The sequence below is a fragment of the Bos indicus genome, chromosome 16 (assembly GCF_029378745.1).
Source record: "Bos indicus isolate NIAB-ARS_2022 breed Sahiwal x Tharparkar chromosome 16, NIAB-ARS_B.indTharparkar_mat_pri_1.0, whole genome shotgun sequence".
Classification (NCBI taxonomy): domain Eukaryota; kingdom Metazoa; phylum Chordata; class Mammalia; order Artiodactyla; family Bovidae; genus Bos; species Bos indicus.
Window position 1 is genome coordinate 40455918 of NC_091775.1, and position 27089 is coordinate 40483006.

At 35.9% G+C, this 27089-nt stretch overlaps 1 protein-coding gene and 1 long non-coding RNA gene across 9 annotated transcripts in view; one reads left to right on the forward strand and one right to left on the reverse strand.

Annotated features, from left to right (window-relative positions):
- Nucleotides 1-27089, forward strand: part of DNM3 (dynamin 3) — a 646555-nt gene that overhangs the window by 347666 nt on the left and 271800 nt on the right. The window lies entirely within an intron of this gene.
- On the reverse strand, nucleotides 7945-14392 carry LOC109570609 (uncharacterized). Its single transcript, XR_002182501.2, has 2 exons — nucleotides 11530-14392; nucleotides 7945-9962 (listed from the first exon to the last, which is right to left on the reverse strand). It is a non-coding gene; the product is annotated as an uncharacterized lncRNA (long non-coding RNA).

Sequence of the window (27089 nt, forward strand, 5' to 3'; positions counted from 1 at the left end):
GAGCTAGAAACTGATGGGAGGAGGAACCTTTAGATTGAGTGTTTGGAAGGAAGTAACACTGCAGCAAAGACTGGAATGATGAACTGTATAGAAGATTGTATTGAAGAGCCCTCCAGGGTGGGAGTGGACAGGAAGCTTAGCGCTAAGATGGAGGAGGAGTAAGACAAAGAAGTAGGAAATAAAATCAGAGGTATCTCATCAGGCCCCACCAGTGATTCAGATTTTATCCAGAGGATAATTGAAGACCATCCATCGGCCTGTGACCTGATTGGATTTCTGCTTCAGAAGGATCACTCTGGCTGCTGGGTTGAGCATGATGTGTGGAATGGAATGTGTATGTGGATGGAGTGGGGTGGGCAGGAAGAGAAGAAGTGAGACTAGCTGGAAGAGTATATCAGTGGTTGAAGCAAGAGAAGATGGTGGCTTGTGCTGGATGGAGAGGAGAGCTCAAGTTCAGGGTTGCAACTTGATGGGCCACATACAGCTATATTGTAGTCAATAGATACTGTTTCTCATTAAAAACTACTCAAAAAAACAGATAGGAAAATTTCCAGATATTAATGCCTGACTCAATACCCCTATATTCAAAGTTTTTGTGTCAGTGGGACAGAGCCTGATTCCCCTGGAGCCATCCTCACTCATTCCCATCTTACTGCCTCTTGGCTACAGTCACCTTGGTTCTCTATTCTGCTCAGTTTCTCTTACTAGCACTTTCTACCACCACAGACCACCTTTGAGCCTGCTGGTGGGACAGAAGGGAGGTGTCAGCACTGTGTCCTTGCTCTTCAGTGTTATTCAATTAATAGTTATTAGCATCTGCTGGGAGATGAGGCTGGAAGAGATGGTATGGGGAAAGGAGGTCAGGAGAAATGTGAGGAGGGTGGGGCTTAGAGGTAGTGATCAGTCTCTGGCCTCTTGAATTTGTTCCCTCAACACCCGTCCTTTAGTAGCAGTTTTAAATGATGCTTAAATTTCATACCAGCCTTGCTGTCATAGCTTAACTATGCTTCTGGATATGGATTAAACATATTTCTGTGGGCAACTTTGAAAACCCCAAATTTAGAATTTTCCTTTGTGAAAATAAGCACGAGTTCTTACTCAACTTTTGGAGTCGGTTTGTTGGTAAGTTGAGTGTTTGTATTTTGTTCCCCTGATATCTCTCACATCAGTACTTACCCATTATGGAAATCCTGTTCCATGGTAGTTTTTCTCTCTCAGTAAAGCAAATGTGACCCTGTAAATAATATTATTAAGTTACATGTTTGTCATTTATTTAATAACTTACATTCAAATTAGCATAGAGAATTATTGTTTGTTTCTATGTTCTTTCATATTTCTGCTTTCTTATGTAATTAGACTGATATGTTTTCATTATGATCTAGTTGGCTGTTGAATAAATAGCATATTATGTCATATAAATAGATATGGTTTTATTTAACTTATGACAGGTTTGTAGTAAATGTAAATGGCTTATGAAGTATTCTTGTGATTAAAGAATAATAGTTCAAACTCTTTACAGGGTAGCATCAATTGAACGAAATAGCCTATAGACAATGGTGTGAATAGGGTGAGATACTAGAGAATGTGAATTTTCTATGATTAACTGCCAGTGTTGGAACAAGTCAAACTTCTCTGAACCTCTGTTTTAGCTTATCAAATGGGGACTATTATTGACCAAATCACCTCAAAAGGAATTTGTACAACTCTAAGAAATCATATGTTAACAAGTGCCTTTATAAACTTTTAGGTATCACATTTATATATTTATTCTTACCATTGCAAGTAATATCACACCTTCCTACAATAATGTAGATGTGAAGATCTGACTCATTTGAAAAGACCCTGATGCTGAGAAAGATTGAGGGCAGGAGGAGAGGGGGATGACAGAGAATGAGATGGTTGAATGGCATCACCAACTCAATGGACATGAGTTTGGGTAGACTCCAGGAGTTGGTGATGGACAGGGAGGCCTGGCATGCTGCGGTTCATGGGTTCACAGAGTCGGACATGACTGAGCAACTGAACTGAACAATAATGTCATTCTTTGACTCACATGCCTTCTAATTTCCAATTTTTTGTCATTTCCTATTGTGAGATAAGATGTATGGGATCTGGAATTTTTCAGCAGATAATGGTATGGTTCAGAGGGTAAGAGGAAATTCAGATTCTATCTCTTCGGTGGGACTTTTCCATACCGCCTCTCTTCCAGTCTGTGAGTTAGAGATGGTGATATCAAACTATGTGATTTCTTATCCAAGATGGCAGAGGCAATAGCATGATAACCCCACATAATAATTTTAAGCTAGAGTTGGTATGATGGTAATAGTAGGTCCCCAACATTTTCCCTGCTTTCTCTCTATCCTTAAAGTAACTAACTACCCTATCCTTAAGTTTTAGATGGATTCATGAACACCTTCAAACATCTGTGGACCGCATGTTTTGAACCATTATTCTATGTTACAGTAATGATATTTGTAATGTTACTAACAGATGATCTTAATAGAAAGGTTTCTAACCTATGTCCCAGGCAATGTTATTTCCACTTGTAATCTTCAGAGAATCTATATAATACAATGTGCTTATGGAAAACATAATTTATCTACTGGATGCTTGACTATACATTCTTTGTGCTGTGCTGTGCTTAGTTGCTCAGTCATGTCTGACTCTTTGTGACCCCATGGACTATAGCCCTTCAGGCTCCTCTGTCCATGGGGACTCTACAGGCAAGAATACTGGAATGGGTTGCCATACCCTTTTCCAGGAAATCATCCCAACCCAGGGATTGAACCCAGGTCTCTTGCATTGCAGGCGGATTCTTTACTGTCTGAGCCACCAGAGAAGCCCAAGAATGCTAGAGTGGGTAGCCTATCCCGTCTCCATTGGTTCTTCCTGCCCTGGGAATCAAACTGGGATCTCCTGCATTGCAGGCAGATTCTTTACCAGCTGAGCTACCAGGGAAGCCCATATTATCCTTTAGCATTATTACAAAAGTGGCCCTGCACACATTTTTAGGGCTATGTAGGCCTCTTCTTGGGTTCATCCTCTCCATGGCATTCTGTCATTGTGTATACCCCAAGTCAAGGAGGATCTGCATATGAGGGTGAGGACAGAGCTTGGATTTGTGGGCTTGCATGTCCTCATACATCCCTTGGGGTCTTGGATGAATCCTACTCAGTTCTTTTGATTTCTATCAAAATAATAACATAAAGATATTTGTAGTACTTATATTTACTAACAGTTAGAAGAAGCAATACAGAAATTCAAACAACCTTAAGTATAACATTAGACAACCCTCTGCGCAGCAGTTTTTAGCCAGTTGACGACACCCTACTTAGCAACTCTAGCCTTGTGCTGGCCCAGCCCCAGGAGAGTACATTGGCCTCTTTCTCCTCCCCTTCCCATCACTCTACTCAGTGCTGTCAGTTTGGATTGCCCCAAACTCAAGGTGTTTCTGTGTTTCCTCATTCTTTTATGTGCATCCGTTCCAGAGTAGTCAAAATGCTCAACCAAGCCAAATGGACTTCCAGTTAACAAGTTGCTCCTTAGTTCTAAAGTAATTGTGGTTGTAAAAAATATCTCTGCTATTCATTCTACTTGCTTAAACTCATGACACCCAGGTTTCCATCTGAATGGTGGTCTGGATGATGATCATCATGATAATGGTTAACATTTATCATTTGTAGTTTACCAGGCACTGAGTCTAGTTAATATTTCATGTACATTCCCCATTTTAAAAATGAAGATTGAGACTCAAAGAGAATGAGTAATTTAGCCAGCTACTACATGTCAGTGCTATGCTCCTAATCACCTGACTGTTTCCCAACAAATATATTCTGAGCACCAGTTATGTACCAGATACTATCCTGGTCACTAAGGATAAAGTGGTTGACAAGTTTCCCACTCTTATAAAGGATGTGTGTGCACGTACTAAATCGCCTAAATTGTGTCTGACTCTTTGTGACACTATGGACTGTGGCCCACCAGGTCCTCTGTCCATGGGATTCTCCAGGCAAGAATACTGTAGTGGGTTGCCATGCCCTTCTCCAGGGAATCTTCCCAACCCCGAGATCGAACCTGCACCTCTTGTGACTCTTGCATTGGCAGACAGGTTCTTTACCACTAGCGCCATCTGGGAAGGCCCTTATGAAGGATACTTCTTGATAAAGAAAACATAATCAAGAACACCTATGAGATTCAGATTGCAAACTATGAATAAAATAAATACAATGATGTGTTTGATTTAAGAAGTATCTGGGATGGGACTTACAGCATGGGGGGGGGGGTGGCGACATTAAACTGAGTGGTCAGAGAAAGTTTGTATTAATGCCTAAGGCAAGATTGAGCCTGATGAATATAAGAAATTGAATTTAGACCACTGTGACTGGAACAGAGAAAAGGACTCTATAAATTTTGATCCTAAGAATGATGACAAGTCTTTGAAGTTTTTAAGCTGGAGAGTCACATAATAAGATTTGAAATTTTTGTAGATCTTTTTAATTGTTTGTAGAGAGTAGAGTGGATGGGGACAAAGCTGGATTGGGGAGTTGTTAGAAAGCTATTGCTGTGATATGGTAAGAGGTAACAGCAGCTTGGGCTAGGTAGTTTGAGGGAAACTGATAGAAATGGATGAATTTGAGGGAATTTTTTTTTAGATGGTAAAATGACAAAAACTCATTACATGTGCTAAGTATTGGTTGATTGCTTAAGTTCCTGCTAGATTGTAAGCTTCCTGACACAAGGAGCCACTATCTTGTACCATGTTCTACCACCAGGAGACGGTACTGATAGGTGATGCCAAGTGAATACTGGTTGAGTGAAGATGCAGTTGAGCAAATAAATAAAACACAGTATAGTTATTCATCATATCTTCATATCTCAAGTGCCTAAACCAAATTATTGAATTATAGGGTAAAATTACCACTAGAGACAGACTGTCTTAAATTTTTCTTAATTTTCATCATTGAAGGTTAATGGATTTTTTTTCTTCTGATCATATAACTTCCTGGAATCAAGATAATTTATGCAGAAAATAAATTTCCCAATGTCATTTTCATACATTATAAATATATTTTGCATGGTTCTTTGGAGGGATTGCCCTTAAAAGGGCAAGGCATTGGAATAAAATAGAAACTATCATTTCAAAGGATTTTGGATTCAGATAGTCTTACATTAATACTTAAAATCAGTTTTGGAAAAAAATGTGATGGCTTTTATTTAAAATATTCCAAAAAAACCCACATTAGAATAGGGTATTCTGATTCAAGGAAAAAGAGTCTTATTTTTCTTGATATCAATAAAAAAAGTGTAAATGGTAGTTAAAATCTAGTTTATGAATAATGATAGTACATAGTCAATATTTTTTTCCATTTAAGTAAGCCAACATGAAGATTAAAATCATAATGGGAATACTCCTAGGGAAGTAGGGTAATTCAGCAGAAGTATTTCCAGTGGAAATGTACCAACCTTACAGTATTGAAGATAATCCAAAATTTGCATTGAAATAAGGACATTCTTTGCACTCTTCAAAAATTACAGGCCTCATTTTTGTGGGTTTATGTGTTTGGATAGCATGATAAGGAGATTATAGAATTCCCTTGTAGGGATATTTACTTAGTATTGTTTTATTATGTAGCTGTAATAGTTGACACATGTAACTTTGGTAATAGGAAACAAAGTGACAGCTATATCCCTGGATGGCAAAAGTTGTGAGACGGAAAAGTTATAGAAATCTTTGGCTCTTTCCATTTGTACTTACACTTTCAAGTTTCTAGCTGTTTCCTGCTAGATCTGTTTGTTCCCTCTGATGAGGTCAGGATTGACCCTGTGAACGCTAGTCACACTCCTTGCTCAGTTGTTCTAGTTAGCCAGAGCTTAGGTATTTTTACTTTAAAAAAATTCTCAATAAATATTAAGATTTAAAACATTTATGTTACTTTAAATTCTTCATGATCACAGTTATATGTGTGCTTTTTCATATACATAAGCTATCTTATATTATGCTTTTTAATGCAGGATTATTTCATATAAACATTTCCAAGTTCTTGCATTATCCAAAGATTTATAATTTTGAAAAATAGATGGTATTATATTCAACAAACCATAATAGTAAATGCTATCTCAAATTTATTAAAAATACTTATAGACTTAAACCCATTCCCTCATAGGTATTATTCGTTGTACTCAGAAGTTTATATTAGAAGAAAAATATTACTCTTTCTATTACTCTTTCTTGGAAGAGTAAAAATTTTAAATGTAACTCATTTAACAGATTTACATATCTATAAATATATACATATATATGAATGTATATGTATATATATGACATTCTTTCAAGCTTAGATAAAAATATGTATATAATACCAATATTTTAACCTCCTGTTCTAAGGGAAAATTATTTGAAACATCATCTTGGAGTGCCTTACTTACTACTGGATGAATGTGCTGGTCTGGCCTCCTTAGCTTTCCCTTGGGAGTGTGGTGGAATGGAAAGATCTCCTTTATGTTCTGACCGAGCTATTGTGTTAGTCAGAGAGCTATCAAGCACTACACTGGCACTGCCTTGCAGGGTCCACATGTGGACTTCTGTCAGATATGTTTGCTACAGGTTATGTAAAGCATTTATAGTTGGGTGATTCTATGCAAATATTCTATAAGACATTTTTATATTGTCTTCCTGTTTATATTTTACATTTTGTGAACTATTGTTTAGGACTTTATTTACTAATCAGGGGACTCTTCTTTAAGGTAAAAACTTTCATTGCACGATGTGTTTTGCAGTTGCACATTTTAGCAGATTACATATTTCCTTAGACCAGATTATAAATGCAAGAATTTAGTTTTAATCATATTTTAATATATTAGTTTTACCCAGTCACTGTTTTTATTGTTGTTATTTTTAAGAAACTATGGTGTCAGGTTGGTAAAATATCACATAATAATAGAAGTTTTGAACCTGGTGGTTTTTAGCCTTATGACTAAATCTTTCATTTTAAAAATGAAATATCTGAATAAAAATAGTTTGATGTAGTCCAAAATATACACTTGAAATGTTTAGATTTAAGAAAACCCCCCAAATTTGGTAATCTTGTGCAACATTTTTTAAAGCTTGACCAGTATCTTTCTAAGAAAGAGGAAAATTACTTCTAAATACTGAAGTTAAAACATTTTAGTGAATCCAATCAAAGTTGACAAAATTTCTAAGTTTACCCATCTCCCTGCTTTTTACCCTTGAATGTTTGAAATATTCATATAAACAGGCTGACCCTGATCATTTCAATCCAGTTCACAAGGTGTAAACTGAAGTTTTGATATTTCCTCAAAAAATATGGCAGAATATACGCTGCATATCCTTTAATGCCTTTCTTTTTTCTTTTTGAAAATAATTGAATTGCCTCAACATTTCAAGAGTTTGTAGGTTTACAGTGAATGGGAGCATGTATTCCAAGTGAATAAATGTTCATTGGCCCCTTAAATACCACCTTAAGGAATGTAGTTCCTTCTTAATTAAACAATGACAGTAATAAACTTACGTACATCGTGACACTTGGAAATATCAGAGCTTTAATTTCAGCTTTCTATATATCAAAAGAAGCAATTATTCTAATACATTTGAAAATTATGTTGGAAGTAAATACTCTTTTCACTGTGTTTTACCCAGACCCACGCTGGCAGAGTTTGTTAACTCAAAATACATGATTCCTGGAATATTATCTCGTCACTCTTTTTCCTTTCTCCCTCTCTTTCTCTTGAAAAGTCATGATGTTTAGTTTAGTTCCAAAACTAAACTTAGTTTTGGGAGTAGAATTATTAGAATTACTTATTCTTTGTCAAGCATCAGGCTGAAGTTATATTCATTTAGGGGATGCTGCAAAGCTGTGTACAATCAATGTCAAGGGTAGTAATTTACTGACAACAATTAGGAAAAGAGAACTATAGAAAGCACAGTAATATTTTCAGAAATGGGTTTTATTATATTTCATAAGCACCACTCACTTTACTTTTGGTGGGTTTCAATATTTGAATAATAATAATAATACATACGAGTTAAGAAACCAACAAATTAAAACTCCAGGCCCCCGCGTCCCTCATTTTGGTTGTAGCTCTTGGTGTAGATGCTATGGTGTGAGGGCTGCTTTCTTTCAATGGCTGGTTGTCATTCAGGCTGGGTTGTCATGTGACTGCCTGTCTGTGCCTGCTGTACAGGTGAGCGGATGTTCTGCACAGCAAGTGTAGACAGGCAGACACATGACAACTCCGTCCAGCCAGGCCCTTGGTTCCTTCGGGTTTCCTTTGCTCATGGGCAGATACAATCAGTCTGTTTTCCAGATTTGGTGATTTTGGAAGGTCAGGGGAAAGGGAGAAAAACACACAATAGAATTAAACATTAAAACATTATGGAGCTAAAAACAAGTTAGACTTTTGACTTTATTCAGAAAGTACACTGATACATTTGTTCCAAATGTGCTAACATGGATAATTGACATAACAGAAAACTCACAGACATTTTCAGGAAAAAACAACAACAAAAAAGACTAAACACACGGTTTATTCTTAAATCCAATTCATATTACTACTGGCCCACATGCAGTCAGAGTTCAGAGTAATTGAACCAGATGTTTTTCCTCTTCACGAAAACTCTGCATATTTTAAAACTGAGGTTAAAGATAAAGACTGTGTTTATACATGTTTCTGGTAATGGATAAGTACCATAACCTTGCCCATGAAAAAGAAGCTTGTCATTTACATGGAAATGGAAGCCATATTCATAATAATTAATGACCCTAAAGTATTTGACAGTTCAACCAGCGCACTTTGGTATCTGATGCTTTGACAGTGGGGTTTTCACAAGGGAATGTACTTTCATCAATATTTTATTAAGCAACAAATTTATTTAAATTTCTCATATTCTTTTTAATGCAAAGTTTTAGAGTATGGATGTGAAAACCAAATAAAAAGCAATTGTGAGCTTAAGTTCTCCTCCTCTTAATTAACTACAGGGCTGTGCCATGAATCAAGGGGGTATAATCTAAAAGGTTGTTGTTCATAGTGATGCTCACAGTGTGTTTTGGACATGTTAGTGCAGTGCTGTTACAAAATAGTACCTTAAGCATGGAGAAGGAAACTTGATTTCATATCCAAAAAGGAAAATCAGACCCTTTAAAAATTTTCCTTAAAATTCATATAAGAAAGAGTTAATAGTGATAAACATACAGTTAGGAAATTTAATTCTGGTGACTTGAGAATAATTCTAGTGGTTATTTTAATATAAATGATCAATTCACATCCTTAGAGATATTTAACAAATTCCTCTGCTCTTTAAAAAATAAAATATCTAGATAGTCAAAATTCCAATAAACAGAATTTCTTAAAGAGCAAAATGAAACCTTATTGTCCAAGGAGTGTGTACTTAGGGAATTTTTTCCAAAGAATTTTAAGGAAGCAAATAGTTTGTTATTTTCCTTTAATTGTAAAATTCTGCGAAAATAGAGAAGAGAAAGTTTATGGAGAACAAATTAGATTTTAGAGACTGAAAAAATGACACTATTCTACACATCTAAATTTTTATGCAATGACTAGATATGGTACAGTTTTAACAAAAAGTTGGTAAGTGCAACTTTCTATTTATTTAATTTCAAAAAATAAATATCAGATTCTGTTTCTGGTCATCACTTCTGAGTAGAAGACTTATTATTTTTTCTTGACAGAATCAAAACCATCACTAAACTTGGCTGCTACTTAGATAATTACAAGGCCAGAGTATGCAAAAACAAATACCTTAAGGAATTATTTTGTTACTGTTGCTGCCTTCAGTGCAACAGAAAATATTTATGGAGTGATTCACTAACAAAGAGCATATTGGTGGAAATTTAAAATTACTGTAATTCTGTATAGCTTTCCCTCTCTCTCCCATAAATAATTTGATCCAGTTAACTCTGCTCAATTAAAGGAATGATGCATGCAACCTGAAAAAATAGAAAGAAATATTTGTGAGTTTATATTATCCTTTAATATGAAGCAATTCTATTAAAACAAGATATCCCAATATCTTTGTGTCTGAAAAACCATAACTGTTTTGCAGGGGGAAAAAATCTTGCTAAAAAATGATTTTATTCTACTTATAAGCCTTTTGGACAATTTATATTTCTAAAAAATTTTAAAAGCATAATTTTAGTAAGCATGTGGCATATGCACACTTTTTCGTTATATTGAACCTGCCCCTAAGCTTTTTTAAAAGATGGAAGGCTAAAAACATATTGCAGACTTTTTTCTGTCTTCTAAACTGTTCAGTGACTATTAATTCATTATCACTCAAAATAGGTAAAATATAAAAGAGCTATTTATATTTTATTATACCTTCTATTTTATATATGGTCATATACTGTTTTTTGGTCTTTTATTTATGACCTTAAGAAAGAAATGCAAAAAATGAATCCTATTCTAAGTCTTTTACAGCAAAATTCAACCAAAGCAACTCCAGGAAACTGGTTGTCACAAAAAGTCAGGAAATTCAAAACTAAGATTTAATTATTTTCCTTAATTTACTTTATTACCTCTATTTATTAAAACTGATAAAAATTCTTAATGAGAGCACTTCAAACAATTGACATATATTTCTATCTACATAATTTGTAGCACACCAAGGTGAAAAAAGTAGAAGAAAGCAAATAAGAAAGTTTCAATCTTTATGCAGGAATTTCCTGTCTTTTCTTAGGTTAAAGCCTGACTTCTAGTTATTTTAAGTTGGTATTTATGAGTGATGATCTCTTAGTTATTATTTAGACATTGAGATGGGTGAGATAGTCTCCGTAGAGAGAGGAAAGTGGGTTGTTTTTAAAAAACAAATCTCTCGTACAGTAATCAAAAGCTTTGACTTCTCTTTAGTAAGGGTGGATGCTGGTGGGTAAGTGAACATTTTTGCATTACCAAATTGTATTTCCTTTTTATGTCCTGTAACAGTTTTAAGACTTCAACCAGAAAAAAAGGGGGTTGAGGAAGAAGATTCCTTCATTAGGAGTTTTGTGCCAGAACTCTTTCCCACAAAGTGAAAAACTTGGGTGGTCTGTAGGGTGAGAGGTGGGGGTAGATAGTATATTTTGGTTTTTAAAAAATATAAACACAGTATCTTGGCAGAAAGCTCAAATGCCAAGCAGGAAGGACATTAAACCTATTGACAACTGCAAGAAAGTGATCAGTGTGAAATTTTGTCCCATTATAACTAAATTTTCTTTGATTTTGAGATCTATGGCTTAAAAAAAAAATAGTGGGAGTTGAAAATGTAAATAAACTGTTTTATATTGATTCTTTTCAATTAAGAAGTGATGTTGTTGAAGCTAAGGCTCTGAATTTCCTTTTCTTAGATAGCGGAAAAAATTCTCATTTTAACTCAGTAACTAGTCTAACTTATCAATCACCATGTGCTAAAATGCAAAATAACTACTAAGTTTCTAAGAAGTATAGTTTGGACAGGCCTTGCAAACAATTTTATCTTTCTGAAGATGTACAATATTTTATTTTAATACTTACACTTACCATTATTTCCAGGGGTAGTTTTAGTAGAGGATGTTCATTGTTGGTTAGTTTCCTCTGGAATAGATGCCTTGATTCCTAAAATATTTGTATATTTCCTTACAAAGTAATATCAAAATAAAGTTAAACATTATCCTAATTGCCCTGGAAATAGATAAGGTTATTTTACCATACATATGTTTATACATGTTGGTATATATACCAGCGCATAAACTACCATCTTTCCTTTAGTTGGCAGTGGTTTATACAGTGAGCTTTTACTTTGGATTTTTAATTTAATCCATACAATTTAAAAATACGTATCATTCCTTCCCGTTTGTTAAAAGCTTGCATCAAAAATAGGCTGCCCGAACTCCACCGAGCACATTCAGGGGTTCCTTGTCTATGCTTTTTGCAAATTAATAATGTTTCTGCTTCTGTGCTTAGGCCAAGGACACCATCGGGTCTCTCTGTCTCCAGACTAAAAGTCACCCTGAGGGAAAAAATAGGTGAGGAACCAGTGGTGATTTGTTTCTTTAAAGCAAAAATGCCACTTAATATGAAAAAAGACATTTAAATTAAACATACGTGAAATGAAAGCAAGTTAGGAAATTCAATTATTCTATGGAGTAAAAACACAAGACAAAAAACCCTCAAATTTGAAAATTCTTAAATATTGCCAAAGTACTTTATCTTCTTTGGTAACTATATCGAATAGTAAAAGTGTGTTTCTTGAAAGAATAAACTCCTGTAAAGCTACCTAATAGATTTTTTTTTGTTTTCCTATGTTAAAAACAAAAACAAAACAAAAAAAAACTGCAGATTTAAAAAATCTTACTTGTTCTGTTAGAAATAATTAATATGGAAGCCTCCAAGATACAATAGGAAAAAAAAAAAAAAGGATGACTACTGAATCATTTAAATGGAAGAAATAGCTGTAATAAATCCTTGCTTTTTATGTTTTAGCTAAAAACCATGAATAAAAGAGAAAACTTTTCTACCAGTTTTGGAATGATCAAAGTGGTAACTTTTAAAATAAATTCTTTCAACAAAATATAACTAGGGGGAACCTTTGGTAATCAAATGTTTTGCCAGAGAACTTGTGACAATGTTTGAATTGTTGCAAAATGTATGATTTGGAAAAGGATTTGTTAAGGAATCACTATAAAATGACAGAATTTAGAGGAGGACAAAAGAGGGTACATTCACACAAAAGCCTAAAGAACAGATGTTTTCATTATATGGAATTGTTTGGGGATAGATATAAATAGGGGTTAAGGCAGTAACGTTTTTTCCAGAACGTTCTTTAAGGGACCCATCTCTAAAGTTCAGCATGGATCGTATTGCACGTATTGCAATCCAGACTTTCTCCATTATTCTCTCTATTGGGATTACATTCAGCTTGAGGGTTTTCCTCCCTCCCACCTTCCTCCCCCTCTCCCACCCTCCTTCACCCCCAGGACAGCTGGAAACTGACCAAAGAAAACTTTGCTTTCGTTTACAAATTCCTTTTTTATCAGTGGGTTTCTAGACAAAGTACCTTATCATTTTAAGTGCTCAGAGAAATAGAAGCACTGTAAAATATAGCCAGGAGGGCTCAGCTGACCAGCAGTTATCAACCATTCTTAGATTTTTAAAAAATGTAATACAGAGATATATATTGGAATATCTGAATATAGAGGTTTTTATTCTCCAATTTATTTGGTTGCTGACTCAATAAGTTCTGGGTTGGTGCTCTTTTCTGGACCAGTCCTATCTGCATTGTCTGGTAGGCAAAAATTCTTGGCAGCCTCTCCTTTTATTGTTAGATAATATTATTCCTGATATTTATATTATATAAAATTTAAGAAAAGCACTCTTCGAATAGCATTTTAAAAATAGCAAGTATTCTTTACTTTGGGACAAAATGGATTCAGTCCTGGGATGCTAAATGTTATACTTCAGCTCTCATTCAAATACGTTTTAAGTCTCTGGATTATCAATTTCAACAATTCAAAACCAGCCTCATTAAATTATTCTTAAGTGTTTGGCGTCTTTTCATATTTCATTTTGAAGTGGGAAAACCTTTAAATTTAAGAAAATACTTAAACTCTTCCAAAATTGAACAACATCTAGTAAATCGCAGTGTACCACACATCGTTGCTGTTTTAAAACTAAACGCAGACCTGTCTGTCACAATCCCGCCTCGGTTTCTCTCCCATGTGAAAGCAAATTGTTGGCTCCCCACCTGGGCTCTCCTGGTCACAGCCCAGGTGAGCAGTCAAGAAGGCCTTACCCACAGGTCTTCCCTCGAGCAGTCCTTTCTCGGCAGTGTCCCCGAGGGCTTCCTGGCCCCTACTGTGCAAAACCTGTGAAGAAAAACACTGGATATGAGATTCGAAAAAGGAGCAAACAAATGTCTTCCTCCTTGGAAACAGCCACTTTTGTCCCCAGCTGTCCATGGCGTTGCTCTCCCTTGCCCAGTCTAACCAATGTGCAGACTACTGTACAACGGCATTGTCCTGAACAGGTAGTCTGAACACTGGGGCGACGGAGCAGGATCTCCAGAAGCTTCCAACTATGCACTTAAAAATCCTCTCCCGGTCTTGGGGAAAAGCCTCCCTTCCTGCACCAGGGGTTGCCTTCGGCTTCCCCCCCTGAATTCTGCTGCCCCGACTGAGACTCAAGGGCTGTGATTTCCAGTCTTGACGTGGCACATTTGCTGCAGACTGGGGAACTGGCAATGAATTTAGGACCAGGAAAAGGGGGAGGGCTGGGCTGGAGAGTCCATATATGGGATGATGTCACCCTGGGGAGGTTTGGGTATGCGCTGTGCCGCTGGAGAGACCGCTGGAATCGCCTGCTCTCAGACATGGGTCTGTGCATAAAATGGTACCAGATGTTTTAGTGTAATGTTAAGCAGTCATTTCATCTTCAGGCCAGATTTTTTTCCTCAACTGGGCAGGAAGTGGGCCCCAGTATGGAAAAGCTGTAAAAAAAAAAAAAAAAAAAGAGTCGAGATGTACAGTTCTGCTGTGGCCAACTGAAAGTGAGTTAGTGTAGAAGTACAAATTTGCTGTCCGATCCAGGCTAGAAAAGTAATTTGAAGATAGAGGGTAGATAAAAAAGTAAACAGTAAGTTGAACACTGGAAGCCAGGGCTCATTTGGAAACCTTTTTGAGCTTTCCTGTGGTACTTTATTTTCTGGTATTTCACTCGTCAGAAAGGGCAGATAAGTTCATTTTTTTTTTTTTTTTCCCTCTCTCTCTCTCTTTCCCTCCTCCTCCTCCTGTCTGTTGGATCTGTCAGCGGCTTGCAGGCTGATCTAGACTTGAACAGTAATTATAGCAACTTCCTGAAAGTGAAGCCCCCATGAAAAGTCTGGAGAAATGTTCTTTGTCATGGCCTCTCCATGAGTAATTAGTTCCACATGTGGCCTTCCTCAGCGATTTTGGCTGGCTCTCCGAACGCTGTGCTATAGCTTGACCTAAAGAAACTTAAACGTTTTCATTTCAAGCCTCCACTATGAAATAACAACTCCGATCTCCTAACAAATTACCTCTGGTAGATCCATGCTATTAGGTACAGCACTGTTTTTTTCACTGGTAATTCCTGGTTCTGTGTTAGTATTTTTGTTTTGTTTTAATGGTATTCTACTGCTTAGTTTTATCGCTGGTTAATTAAATCTGTTCAAATTTGCCAAGTACCGCTTGACCAAAGGTTATAACGTATCAGCCTGCTGGCATCTACTTTTCTTCCCTTGGTGATGTTTTCAATTATATATTCTGTTGAATATTCTGATTGTCCAGTTCTCTGACTTCCCGTCCATAGTATTCTGATTGAAGTTTGAGTTGCCTCAAACAAGAGCTTGATTAATAGCCCTTCCAGAGATCAAAATGTGAGAAAATTTCTAGATAGCTTCCAAATTTGAGTGGCTAAACTAAGAAACTTAGAATTCTTTCAAGAAATACAGCCAACGAAATTCATTTCTACTGACTGTCCGCAGTACTTTTTAGAAGCAGAAAAATCTCTCTCTTTAAAATATGTTGGATTGAATATTTCAGAAGACTTCAAGTGAGAATTCTCTCAAAGCATTTTCTTGTTGTTAAATGTCTTCTCTTGAATTAACATACCATTAAAGGGTTCAAAAGTTATTACAAGCCCTGCTCACCTAAGGAGGGAGATTAAATAAGATTAAAATAGAATTATCTAGCAGTTTAGGATGGAACTAAGATACTAGCATTAGGTGCATCATTCATAGAGAGATTTAAATCATCAGTGGAAATTTGGAGGGATTACTTCCTATCATTGTACTTCTGCTCCCATGCTTATGTTTTCAGGGCTTATTCCATAGTGATTGAGCAAGCCCAGTGTGCCTCAACTTCTTTTTCCCCTGTCATTACTTCACAGTATTACATAGTGCTAGAAATATGCAAGTGTGACTGTGCTGTGCTTAGTTGCTCAGTTTGTATCCAACTCTTTGCGACCCCATGGACTGTAGCCCACCAGGCTCCTCTGTCCATGGGATTTTCCTGGCAAGAATACTGGAGTGGGTTGCCATGCCCTCCTCCAGGGATCTTCCCAACCCAGGGATCAAACCCAAGTCTCCCGCGAATTCTTAACCGTCTGAGCCACCATGCGAAGCCCAAAGTAATAGTCTCATTACATGTGGAGATGTCTCATTACATCTGTCTTTTTTGAGTATGTATATGTTTACTCGCAAATCATCATAGAGGAGCCATGAGCCAGAGGGATAATAGTCAGTCAGGAATCTAGCACTCCAGCTATGGGCTTGTTGCTGTCGCAAACAGTGAAAGCCTTTCCTCTGCCCTCTATTGAACATTTTTATTGATGAAACATGCCTTGGGAATTTTTGTAAGGCTGATGAAAGGTGATTCCAATTAATCTGCTCCATGATTTCATCTTAGTTCACACATCTATGCTTTTTCAAATATAAGAGATATCTGTTTCTCAAATAGGGTTTTTTTTAATGACATTTTATTTAAGGAACTCACTTTTATACTTATTTTTACTGCTTTTGAAGCATTTTAAGTGATTTTATACAAAAAGAACTAGACAGGTTATGTTCCACTTAGCATATATGCCCATCTCATTGGGCCTCCGAGTGAGAAAAACTTTCTTCCAAATAGTTCAACAAATATTTACTCTTGCACGTCGGACACGACTGAGCGACTGAACTGAACAGAACTGAACTCATGTGCTAGTCACAATGCCAGGGACTGGAATTAAGATGAAAAAGATATGAATCCTGCCCTCAAAGAGCTCACACTTACTTCTAACATTAGGAATGCTAATTTGTGACCAAGTTCAATTGGAAGAAGTCTGCCATGCCTTTATGGAAAGCCCTTGGCATTCACTTAGAAATGACCTGAGGACTTTTCTTAAAGTTATAAATTAAATATCTAAATTGTGATGGGCTCTAAAAAACAAAGTTAAACGTGATAAAGGCACTTGCCTTTGAGTACTATTGTTATTTAACTCAGTTATTTCAAAAGGTATTGACCAAAGTGATAGTTTGAATCAATGGATGGTTTTGGGTGACTACAGATTTTGCTCTTTTTGAAAATGTCATGAAAAGGAAGCACTGTTTCAGTTGGTTATCATTCCCAAGCCTAGCAAATTTTTATAATTTTAGAAATTCTCAAACTAAAACCAGGACTGAGTCTTGTTTCTATATATTTATAAAGGAACATTTATAAAGTGTTATTAGTATTTACAGTTAGAATAGTCTGCGACATCTAGGTATGCACCCTTCAGATAGCATTTATATAGCTTTAATTTTGTTGGTTGCAAGATTAGTACAGGGGCATTATGAAAGTTCAAATAATAGAAAGTATGTAAGGAAAAAGTTAATAATCTTTCCCTCCAACCCCTACCCTCTCTGCTTTTTCAAATTAATGGTAACAGTTTAATGTGAACCTTTTTACCACCTTCTGAATGGTTATTTTATAGCCTCTTTATAGATGACAAAATTGTTTCATATACAGTCTATCCATTTCTTATAATAACTTTATGGGGTAAATATTATGATTCCCATTTTATTGGTGGTGAAATTGAGGCTCAAAGAGGTTAAGCATATTACTTCATGTAATTACAGTAAGTGGCAGAACTCAACTTTTTTCTGACTCAAAGGCTGTGCTGAGAAGCATATTGTTAGCCCACATAGATAAATTTTTCCCTTATTGGATTTGAATAGCACTTTACATTTCCTGTTAATAATTTATCAGTTATCTGCTGTCTTCTTTTAGCTTTGTACTAAAATATTATTATTTCACACTTTGATTTTTTTCCCCAAGTAGAATATATTAATTGAATTTAGAAATGGTGTCTGTACTCTCCTTAACTAACCTGAAGTAGGCCAGTCAGTAAATTATCAAAAATTAGTAAAAGTTACATAGTATGTATGTGATTTCCAATCAAACTTTTATCATGATAATAATTCAAGAATTAAAGGTATACTATTTTTTATCTTAAATGGAAAATATGGTGTAATTTTTAAATGTATGTGTATTGCAGTTATGTATCAGGTTGCACTGTTCTTTTAGAAATAATTGTGAACCTTGGACCAGCCATATTTCCTTACTTATTTTTGGCCTTCTAATCTTCTGGAAGCATCCTGTGTAGCTATCAGTCATACAATCTTGTGTGAAAAGCAGGATCTAACCAAGATGTAGCTTTTCCTCTCTTGTTGTTGTCTCCTTCCCAGTTTGTATTTGAGATAAAATCTAGTTGACCTCAGTTCATTGCAAATTAGGGAAGATAACCCCACTTAGTTTGGCTTTATGTTGTATGGATTAGCACTTTTTTCCCTTTTTTTATTGGAGGCAATGCTGTCTTCTGGTCACCAGCATTTCCTATTTTTGTCAGGACCTGAAAGAGCTGGGAGATTTGTTGTAGCAAAGCTTTCCCTTTTTCTCTCCTTCTCTGACTATCAAACAAATGGCTGCCTTCAGATCACTGCAGTAAAGTGCCTTCTTAGCCAGAGATGTAACATCAGAGGCTATAAAAAGAGGAGAAATAGTCCAGAAGAGTGAACAGATTTTCTTTCAACAACTGAAAAAGAAGTTAAATTAGAACACCTGTAAATCATAAGCTTAGTGCAACTGATTTTACAGTCTTCACAAAGCTTGCAAAACGCAAAGATTGTGAGAGAGTTGATTTTAAAACGTACATTTACTAATGCATGTTTTGTTTTGCCCGTCTCTAGAATTTCCATTGCTGAGTCTGTTTATTTAGAAATCAGCCCCTAACCAAAATCAGTAAATATTTTATGAGCACTCTTTCCTCAAATCAATTGAGAAAGATAATGTTACGTCTTTGAGTTTTACTAACCACTGGCGTGCACAGCAGCCATTTCTGTATTTAAGAAACATAATACATCCGGCAGACCAACCTTACTAACTCTGGCTCTTTGAAAATCAGTCGCATGAAGGTAAATATATGATTTATGACTCCAGTAAAATTTGAAGCAGTGTCTTGAAATCTTTAGGGGGAGGTTAAAAAAAAAGGATTGGAAAATTAATGCTGGCCTTTTGAGGCAGATTTTAAGTGAGAGCGTACTAGGAATGCAGTCTGCTGCCTGCTTCAACCCTCAAAAGCTGATGAGCATCATCTGAATGCTATGTACTATGAACTCTCATTGAATTCCATGTTACAATCAGACTTTAAAATGAGTATTGGCTCTCTTGGACAAGAGAAATATGGTGTCCTCAGGTCACTGACAATTTTAGAATATTGACTCCTGATGTCTTTTGACATCACCAGTAGTTTATTTCCTTAGTACGACTCAGAAACAAGCATGCATGGTATCAAAAAGGGGAAAATAAATCTGTGTGTGCATCACATAGAGGCTCAGAAAGCATATTTTTCAGGGGTAGAAAAAGTATGCTTTTTGTGGTTGGGAGTGCAAGTGAAGCATACTGGCTCCAAGGAAATACGTGTGTGAAGAGAGCTTTCTGCTTATTCCAGAATACCTGCAATGATGCAGTATATCGTTCTAGAAGCTCCAAATCTTTGTGATGATAGGCATACCTGCATAATACATGGCACAGTATCTTTATTATAGGATGTAAAATCTTTTGGTATATTCAGAAGGGAAATACAAATTATATGAATTGCTAAAAGGGTTAAATCCAACATAAATCTATTTAGTTAAGAATATTAAGGTTACCTTAACTGGCTTCCCAATTCTGTTCATTCTCCAGAGAATTTATTTAAGGGATATATGACAGCATATTAAAATACTTCGTTTCATGAGAAGAGAAGAGAATTTACTTTCATAGACACACAAAAGCACTTGGTGTATAAATTAGTTCATGTTGAAAAGTTATTTCCATGTTGTAAATGAATATGAATCATATATCTTTATAAAATCACTTATTTGCATATTAAGGGAAAATTGCTTCAATATGCCATGCAGAATCAGATTATGTAACTTGACACTCAGAACTACAATGTAAATGTTGTATAAAAAGGGAAGTGTACTGTTTTCCATTTTTAAAGGTTTGTTTTGTTTCTTTTTAATACTTTTTTTTGAGACTGATTTTAGACCATGATTTTACGCCCTCCATGCTAGTTTTTCACATGTGATATATTTAATCCAACAACCTTCAAAGGTAGGATTTCTCCAAGGTTGCAGTTGAAGCAGAAGCCCCAAGAGACAGTAAAAAATAAGAGTTTTGGAACTAGAGGCTGTGGGTTTGAATCCTAACTTCACAGTTTACTATTTGGAGACCTTGGCAATTGTTTAACTGTAGTATTATGAGCTCTCATTTCCTCATCTGTAAAATAGGGTTTCTCTGAGGATTAAAAGGGGTAATGTGAGAGAAAAGCTTGGATCAGGGCTTGGCCCAGACAAAGGCCTCCTGAAGATTAGATGCTGCTGTGAGGGCACAACCAGGCCTCCATCTTGAATTCAGTTGTTGTTTAGTCGCTCAGTTGTGTCCGACTCTGTGACCCCTTGGACTGTAGCCCGCCAGGTTCCTCTGACCATGGGATTTCCCAGGCAAGAATCCTGGAGAGGGTTGCCATTTCCTTCTCCAGGGGATCTTCCTGATCCACGGATTGAACCCATGTCTCCTGCATTGGCATGTGGATTCTTCACCACTCAGCCACCAAGGAAGCCCTTTGATTCAGGTACTGACCCTCTATTCAAAACCTGGTCCTGTGACTCCAAAGTGCAAGCCACACCAAGTACTGTTCAGGAAGAAAGTGCTCTTTTCCTCAGGTATTTATAATCTCATTGGGTAAATAAATCATCTGTGTGTAAAACAGGTAAAAATAGAAGAAAATACTTGATTCTGAAAGGAAGACAACAGGATTTTTAAAAACACACTGTAGTGGGAGGGGATCCTTAAGACAACCTTTTGGAGAATCTCTTGGAAAAGTCAGTAATGACCTTCCTCTCTTTTATCTGCTTTTATTACAGTTTGCATGTATATATTAAAACACATGTGTATAAATGTGCAAGCATGTGTAAATGCATGTATGTGTGTGTATATATTTATACACTTTGTAAATATTTATATGATTTATAAATATTTTTGTATATCTATATCTCTATATACTTTTAAACTAAACCAGATTTCTGTATGAGAATTACCAACTTCAAAATCAATTCTTTTCCCTTTTTAAAAGCTAAAGCATGTGAATGTTTTGTGTAATCTTAGATGTTAGTTTTCGTGCGTGCACATTTCATTATTTTTTTGAAAACTCTGCCTACCAGAGCTTTTATAACACCAGTTAAAGGTTAATAAGTGAAAATCAGGTAGGAAATGCCTTTGTCATTTTGCAAATGTACTGTTTTAAGGGGATTGATTTCTCTGCAGATGGAGCTATAGCTGATTACATTTAAAAACTGCACACACACTTTCTGTATGATTGGTTTGGTTTGGGAAGTTTATGCCCAACCTTCTGCCTTGTAGCAAAATGTTTTCCTCTAGTGCAGTGGAACTTTGTTTCTGTTTCACCTTAGTCTTTTCAAGGAAGAACTAGTCTTGAATTTTATTGGCCAGGATGGATTATGATTCCTTTTGAAATATTGGCTTGCTTTGTTGGGGAACTAGTTTGTTTTCTTTAAGGGATCTAGACCCCACTGAAAATGTTTGGGGGTGGCCTGAGGTGCTGTCTGGCCCAGCGTGTGCATCAGTTCTCTAGAGCCCAGGCTTAGAGTTCACTTTGCATTTTCAGGGCCTCATGAAATTATTACTGAGAAGCTCATCAAAGAACTAAAAGAACTTAAAGTTCTTTTTCCCCAAGTTTTATAACAGAGAAAACAAGAACCAGAATAAGCTGTATAAGAGAAATCTTTTGATTTTTCTAAAAGTAACTGCCTCTGCCAGTAGTGAAGCCAGTGTAAAGATAACTTACTTACCTCACTTTTTTTTAATGATTCCAGTCCCTGAAATTTTCAGTACTGCATTTCAAGTGATTAGTTTTTGTAAAGTTGAGCCCCTCATTTTTTTTTTTTTAACCATTAAAAAGAACAAGAAAGTCAATGGGAGTTTATTTTCCAGCAAGTTTTGTCTAGCCTATTTTTTAAGTCAATTTCAGTTACACCTCTGCCTTCAGACCATAAAATAATTGCTGTTAGTCTCCCATTAATGCTCATAATGGGTTAGGTTGAATCCAATTTGTTAATGTCCATTCTTACTCCATTTTATTATTTTTTAATTTTATTTTGCTTTGACAATACTTTGTATATTCAGACTCGTTTAGTTCCCTGCCACTTCTGTTGCATTCCTATATTGTATCATTTTCAGTGCATTTGTCTGTTGTATATATATGCAGGGTTTCCTGAATGTATCAACTGCCCCAGTTTTTGACTTTTTTCTTTTTGGTTACTCGGCTCAGCTTGCGGGGTCTTAGTTCAAGACCAGGGATCAAATCCATGTCCCCTACAGTAGAAGCAATTCCCCACTTATACCTGTGGGGAATTAAAAATAAATGAATTTAATTAAAAATTCCCACATTGTATATTTCCTTCATATTCAGTATAGGAGAGTTTTAGTGAGTTTTGGGGATACTGATGGAAACTGTTTGGTAAGACCCTGGTAAAGACTGTTATTTGTAAGATTATTTCCATAATACCTAATATTCCAAATTCCCTTTGCTTACCTACATCAGTAGAAGTTTCAAGTTAACCTTTGTAGTGAAACCACTAAAGCCAGCTTGCTCCATACCTACAGCAGATGTTTGGTGATTTAGTATTTGTACAGAGTAAAAAAAAAATAATTGTATTTGATTTCAAATTTTCATCTTTCCTGTACAAATTCCACTTCTTTGAAGTTAAATGAAACCTTTGCTTTCTTGGATACACCTGAGGTATAAGAAAAGAGCACCAGAATTGATTGATTCTAGTTCAGCTCTGCCATTTTCTCATTTGTGAAATGAGAGTGGTTGGGATGAGATGGTTGGGAGAAGGTCTGATTTAGATGATAATTTTAAACTAAATTGGGATGTTTTTGAAGACATTCTTCAACAATTCATAGAGCAACGATTTGGAGAATTGTGACAGCATTGCCTTGGGGCCAGGGGTTACAGTGCTGTAGCAAATACCATTTCTACCCTTGTTAACTTTTGTGGTGTTGCTGAATGTTTAAAGAAAGGAAGATCTGAAAATATTAATTAAACTAGTCTACTGTGTCAGAACGCAGTGGAATGTACTATTGTACCATATTATATCTCTACCAAAGTGATCAAAAGTCATTCAGGAGAACAGGCTTATTAATTTTGTTCCTTTCTTCTCCTTTTTCCTACTGTTCTGTCTTCCCCCTCTGTGTCTCTTCTGAGACTTTCTGTAGCTCTCTCCTCTCCTCTCCAGCCCCAGTTCTTCCTGTTTTTTTCTTCAGGAAACAAAGTTGGAATTGAGCTACCAGTGAAAATATATATTAGATGGTTTAATGAGATTTTGTTTTTTCTCCTTGAATTTTCAATCAGATTAATTTATCCTGTGTATGCATTGCTTTAAAAAAAAAAAAGGCTCCAAATCTAAATTAAATTCTTTTTATACCTCCTGTGCCCTTTAAAATAGTCCTCCACAGAAGCAGTGACTTTGGAATCTTTTTCTAATATTAGATATCTTTAGAAACAAGAAGAGAAAACAGTGGAGTTTTAGATTGATCACACTGTTTTACTTTTTTTTTTTTGTGGCAACACCACACGGTTTATGGGATCTCAGTTCCCTGACCAGGGACTGAACCTGGGACACGGCAGTGAAAGCTCTGAGTCCTAATCATTAGACTACCAGGGAATCCCCCATACCATTTTGCTTTAAATTGGCTTTCTCAGTTCCAGAGACTATTGCACATCAGATTTTTCCTGATAACTTTATAGACCATTTCATTCACTCACCCATTGTTGTTTTGCTCTGCTGTTACTTCTCAAGGTGTTGCTTGACTTGTTCTGGTGTTTATGTTTCATCTTTTTTGCTTGATTATAAACTTCTTGAAGGCAGGGGGCCACACCTATAGTTGCTGTATATGCTGCACAATGGCTTTCTGAATGTAATCAGGTTAATAAAGACATATTGATCAGTCTGAGATTTTCCTGAATGTGAAGAGTCAAAGGAGGTTCCTTCTTAAGTAGAAATCAAGACCATTCCAAATCACCTTACTAGATTACATTTTTAACTTCTGTATTTACCTTTACAAAGACTGTCAATGTAAGCTGCAATGTAGAATGCTATAATGCACAGGCCATTTGTAATGCATTTGAGACTGTACTTAGAACGTGCCACAAATGCTACAGATGCCATCTTACTTAAAAATCACTCATGGAAGAATATTTTAGATGAATGTCTGCTGGGAAATGACTGCCTGGAGAAATGTGGAAACCACATGAAATTCACTACGTAAAGAAATCTGGTTTCCATTTCTGCACCGAATTTTGTGCTATCAGAAAGAAGATAAGCAAGCTGTTTAAAACTAAAGTGAATGGCAAAGGGATTAAAATTTTAAATCCCATATGTAAATGTATTCTGGAATTTGTGAAATTTAATCCCGTCACATAGAATCCTTTAAGAAGGGAGAAAATATGTTGAGTCTTCTAGTCTTAGATATCTCAGTGGAATGGATGAGTAATTTTGCTTCCTGTTGATGAGTAGTAATACTCTAGCATTTGTCTCATTGAAATTAAAACAAAAGCCTCATTCTGGTTTTTGGTAAGCAAACATGCTTTTGAGAGTGCAAAAGGAAAGAAAACAGAAAAACCCTCTTTTTTACTTAGTTTTAGATCACCCTTTCTAGGGATGGGAGAATTTTACTGTGGTGTTTTACTTAGCTATGTAAAACTCGATATGAGTAGGTATTTGGCTGGACTAGATGGGAATAGGAGGGTTGAATTGCTTCAATGTTCAGAAAAAATATTCTGGAGGTTTTTTTTTTTTTTTTTTTTTTTTTAGTTTTCTATTTAGTAGCCCTTATACAGTTAAAATGTATTATAAAGTTAGCATTTAAGGAAGAATAAACATGATTAAGATAAAATAGTCTGTGAATAATTAAAATGTAAAGACCAATCATTCAAGTTGTTATTTCTGTTTAATAAATATGACCAGATTGTACACACCTATGTTTAGTAGTAACATACCTGCATTTCTGAATTCAGTGGGCCTTGAAAAAAAACACCAGATCAAGATTACAAAATTAAGTTATTGTATACTTAAGTAGATTAAAACTTTTGCTTCCACAACTTAATTTCCCACTTTATGTTGGAAAGGGAGGCTCAGTTGTTTGAGGCTGATTTTATATACTGTTATTTAACATGGTGTTTTTTGGATTTTATTTTGTTTTGCTTTTTACTATTTTAACTTGCAATCTGAAAACTTTTAGCTGGCTATGCTTAATATCTAATACATAATTTGTTAGCCTACATTTATAGCCAAGGTGTCTTGTGTCCTTTGAAAGTGCCATTTTTTTAGATACGATGTAAAAATAAACTTCCAGTCACTCCATTCACTTATTTTCTCATTCATTCATTTATTCCATAAACATTTATCAGACTCCTACCATATTACAGACACTGTGCTGGAGATGGAAAGATAAATACAAAACTCATGCCTTCCAGGAATTTGAAATGACTTAAAGGCCAGACACAGTTGTTAAGAAGAAAGAATGATTTCAACCTTTTGGATAAATATGTATTTACAAAAATGTTCAGGTTTATCTAACAACATGCTGTTATCTGTTTAAACACTGCAGAATGAGGGTTGTTTTTTGTTCTTGTTGTTCTGGAATAAGCAGTAGAATAGTGGCTGAGTGTACAGACTGTGGAGCTAGACAGTCATATCTGGAGCTTGTTGTATATCCAGCTCTACCACTTACTTCGCTGTGCTGTTGGGAATATTTACTTGTCATTTTTGTTATTTGTTGTGATCCACACAGTCAAAGGCTTTAGTATAGTCAATAAAGCAGAAGTAGATGTTTTTTTGGAATTCTCTTGCTTTTTCTATGATCTAACAGATGTTCGCAATTTGATCTCTGATTTCTCTGCCTTTTCTAAATCCAGTTTGTACATCTGTAAGTTCTCAGTTCACATACTGTTTAAGCCTAGCTTGAAGGATTTTGAGCATTACCTTGATAGCATGTGAAGTGAGTGCAGTTGTGCGGTAGTTTGAACATTCTTGGTATTGCCCGTCTTTGGGATTGGAGTGAAAACTGAACTTTTCCAGTCCTGTGGCCACTGCTGAGTTTTCCAAATTTGTTGGAAGCACTTTCACAGCATCATCTTTTAGGATTTGAAATAGCTCAGCTGGAATTCCATCACCTCCACTAGCTTTGTTCATGAGTGATGCTTCGTAAGGCTCACTTGACTTCACACTCCAGTATGTCTTGCTCTGAGTGATCACCCATCGTGGTTATACAGGTCATGAAGATCTTTTTTGTATAGTTCTTCTATACAAAGTGGCAAGTGGTATTCTTGCCACTTCTTAATATCTTCTGCTTCTGTTAGATCCATATGGTTTCTGTCCTTTATTGTGCCTATATTTGCATGAAATATTCCCTTAGTATCTCTAATTTTTTTTCAAGAGAACCTAGTCTTTCCCATTCTATTGTTTTCCTCTTTTTTTTTTTTTTTTTCCATTATTCATTTAGGAAGGCCTTCTTATCTTTCCTTGCTATTCTTTGGAACTCTGCATTCAGATGGGTGTATCTTTCCTTTTTTTCTTTTGCCTTTCACTTCTCTTCTTTTCTCAGCCATTTGTAAAGCCTCCTCCGACAACCATTTGGCCTTTTTGCATTTTTTTTCCCTTGGGGATAGTTTTAATCACTACCTCCTGTACTTTGTTACCAACCTTCATCCATAGTTCTTCAGGTACTCTATCAGATCTAATCCCTTGAATCTATTTGTCACTTCCACTGTATAATTGTAAGGGATTTGATTTAGGTCATACCCGAATGGCCTCGTGGTTTTCCCTACTTTCTTCAATTTAAGTCTGAATTTGGAATAAGGAGTTCGTGATCTGAGCCACAGTCAGCTCCTGGTCTTGTTTTTGCTGACTATATAGAGCTTCTCCATCTTTGGCTACAAAGGGTATCAGTCTGATTTTGGTATTGACCATCTGGTGATGTCCATACGTAGAATCATCT